This window comes from Arachis ipaensis, chromosome B09 (genome assembly GCF_000816755.2).
Source record: "Arachis ipaensis cultivar K30076 chromosome B09, Araip1.1, whole genome shotgun sequence".
In the NCBI taxonomy this organism is placed as follows: domain Eukaryota; kingdom Viridiplantae; phylum Streptophyta; class Magnoliopsida; order Fabales; family Fabaceae; genus Arachis; species Arachis ipaensis.
In genome coordinates, this window is record NC_029793.2 from 113,775,812 (window position 1) to 113,779,408 (window position 3,597).

Consider the following 3,597-nt stretch of genomic DNA (forward strand, 5'->3'; position numbering starts at 1 on the left):
TTGTGGTCAAGAAGGTGATCCCTGAAGTCCCTTTCAAGCTCAAAAAGAGTGAATATCTGGAGATCCGACATGAGATTCGAAGAAGAGGTTGGGAAATTCTCACCAACCCCTTTCAACAAGTCGGGATCTTAATGGTTCAAGAGTTCTATGCTAATGCATGGATCACCAAAAACCATGATCAAAGAGTGAACCCAGATCCAAAGAATTGGCTTACAATGGTCCAGGGGAAATACTTGGATTTCAGTATGGAAAATGTAAGATTGGCATTCAACTTGCCAATGATGCAAGGAGATGCACGGCCCTACACTAGAAGGGTCAACTTTGATCAGAGGTTGGACCAAGTCCTTATGGACATTTGTGTGGAAGGCGCTCATTGGAAGAGAGATTCAAGAGGGAAGCCGGTTCAACTAAGAAGGCTTGACCTCAAGCCAGTGGCTAGGGGATGGTTGGAGTTCATCCAACGTTCAATCATTCCCACTAGCAACCGGTCTGAAGTTACTATAGACCGGGCTATCATGATCCATAGCATCATGAATGGAGATGAAGTAGAAGTTCATGAGGTTATATCCCTAGAACACTACAAGGTGGCGGACAAGTCCTCTACTTTGGCAAGGTTAGCCTTCCCTCATCTAATTTGTCACCTCTGCAATTCAGCTGGAATTGACATAGAGGAAGACATCCTCATTGATGAGGACAAGCCCATCACTAAGAAAAAGATGGAGCAAGCAAGAGAGCCCACTCATGGACCTCAACAAGAGCATGAGGAAATTCTTCATCATGAAATCCCTAAGATGCCTCAAGGGATGCACTCTCCTCCACAAAACTATTGGGAGCAAATCAATACCTTCCTAGGAGAATTGAGTTCCAACATGGGACAACTAAGGATGGAAGACCAAGAGCATTCCATCCTCCTTCATGAAATTAGAGAAGACCAAAGAGCCATGAGGAAGGAGCAACAAAGGCAAGGAAGAGACATAGAGGAGCTCAAGTGTTCCATTGGATCTTCAAGAGGAAGAACTAGCTGCCATCACTAAGGTGGACCCGTTCTTTAATCTCCTTGCTCTTATTTTTCTATTTTTCGAAAATTATGCTTTATGTTCTATCTATGTTTGTGTCTTTATTACATGATCATTAGTGTCTAGTGTCTATGCCTTAAAGCTATGAATGTCTAATGAATCCATCACCTTTCTTAAACGAAAAATGTTTTTAATTGCAAAAGAAAAAGAAGTACATGAATTTCGAATTTTAAAATAGTTTAATTATTTTGATGTGGTGGCAATACTTTTTGTTTTTCTGAATGAATGCTTGAACAATGCATATTTTTGATATTGTTGTTTATGAATGTTAAAATTGTTGGCTCTTGAAAGAATGATGGAAAAGGAGAAATGTTATTGATAATCTGAAAAATCATAAAATTGATTCTTGAAGCAAGAAAAAGCAGTGAAAAGCTTGTGAAAAAAATGGCGAAAAATAAAAGAAAAAGAAAGAAAAAGAAAAAGCAAGCAGAAAAAGCCAATAGCCCTTTAAACCAAAAGGCAAGGGTAAAATAAAAAGGATCCAAGGCTTTGAGCATCAGTGGATAGGAGGGCCCAAAGAAATAAAAATCTGGCCTAAGCGGCTAAACCAAGTTGTCCCTAACCATGTGCTTGTGGCGTGAAGGTGTCAAGTGAAAAGCTTGAGACTGAGCGGTTAAAGTCATGGTCCAAAGCAAAAGAGTGTGCTTAAGAGCTCTAGACACCTCTAATTGGGGACTCTAGCAAATTTGAGTCACAATCTGAAAAGGTTCACCCAGTTATGTGTCTGTGGCATTTATGTATCCGGTGGTAATACTGGAAAACAAAATGCTTAGGGTCACGGCCAAGACTCATAATGTAACTGTGTTCAAGAATCAACATACTGAACTAGGAGAATCAATAACACTATCTGAATTCTGAGTTCCTATAGAAGCCAATCATTCTGAACTTCAAAGGATAAAGTGAGATGCCAAAACTATTCAGAAGCAAAAAGCTAAGAGCCCCACTCATCTAATTAAGACTGATCTTCAGAGATGTTTTCGGAATTTATTATATATTCTCTTCTTTTTATCCTACTTTGTTTTTAGTTCCTTGGGGACAAGCAACAATTTAAGTTTGGTGTTGTGATGAGCGGATAATTTATACGCTTTTTGGCATTGTTTTTAGGTAGTTTTCAGTATGTTTTAGTTACTTTTTATTATATTTTTATTAGTTTTTAAATAAAAATCACATTTCTGGACTTTACTATGAGTTTGTGTGTTTTTCTATGATTATAGGTATTTTCTGGCTAAAATTGAGGGACCTGAGCAAAAATCTGATTCAGAGGCTGAAAAAGGACTGCAGATGCTGTTGGATTCTGACTTCCCTGCACTCGAAGTGGATTTTCTGGAGCTACAGAAGCCCAATTGGCACGCTCTCAATTGCGTTGGAAAGTAGACATCCTGGGCTTTCCAGAAATATATAATAGTCCATACTTTGCCCGAGATTTGATAACGCAAACTGGCGTTTAAACGCCAACTTTCTACCCTATTCTGGCATTAAACGCCAGAACTGGCATAAAAGCTGGAGTTAAACGCCCAAACTGGCACCAAAGCTGGTGTTTAACTCCAAGAAAAGTCTCTACATGTCAAAGCTTCAATGCTCAGCCCAAGCACATACCAAGTGGGCCCGGAAGTGGATTTTTGCATTAATTACTTATTTCTGTAAACCCTAGGTTACTAGTTTATTATAAATAGGACCTATTCACTATTGAATTTTCATCTTCGAATTATCTCTGGAACACGTTATGTAGTTTTTATGTTCTGAGACCTCCATGGGAGGCTGGCCACTCGGCTATGTCTACCCTATTTTCACTTATGTATTTTCAACGGTGGAGTTTCTATACCCCATAGATTAAGGTGTGGAGCTCTGCTGTTCTTCATGAATTAATGCAATTACTATTGTTTTTCTATTCAATTCATGCCTACTTCTTCTCTAAGATATCCATTCGCACTTCAACATGATGAATGTGATGAACTAGTGACACTTATTACCATTCTCACCTATGAACGCGTGCCTGACAATCACTTCCGTTCTACCTAAAAATGAGCTTGAATGCATATCTCTTGGGTTTCTAATCTAAGATTAAAACCTTCGTGGTATAGGCTAGAATTATTGGCGGCCATTCCTAAGATCCGGAAAGTCTAAACCTTGTCTGTGGTATTCTAAGTAGGATTTGGAAAGGGATGACTATGACGAGCTTCAAACTCGCGAGTGTTGGGTGTAGTGACAGACGCAAAAGGATCAATGGATCTTATTCCAATATGAGTGAGAACCGACAGATGATTAGTCGTGCGGTGACAGTGCATTTGGACTATCTTCACTGAGAGGACGGACGGTAGCCATTGACAACGGTGATCCCCCAACATACAACTTGCCATGGAAGGGAGTATGAATGATTAGATGAAGGCAAAAGGAAAGCAGAGGTTCAGAAGGAACAAAGCATCTTCATACGCTTATCTGAAATCCCACCAATGAATTACATAAGTGCTTCTATCTTATTTTCTGTTTTAATTATATTTCAATTATCAAAATCCCAAAATCC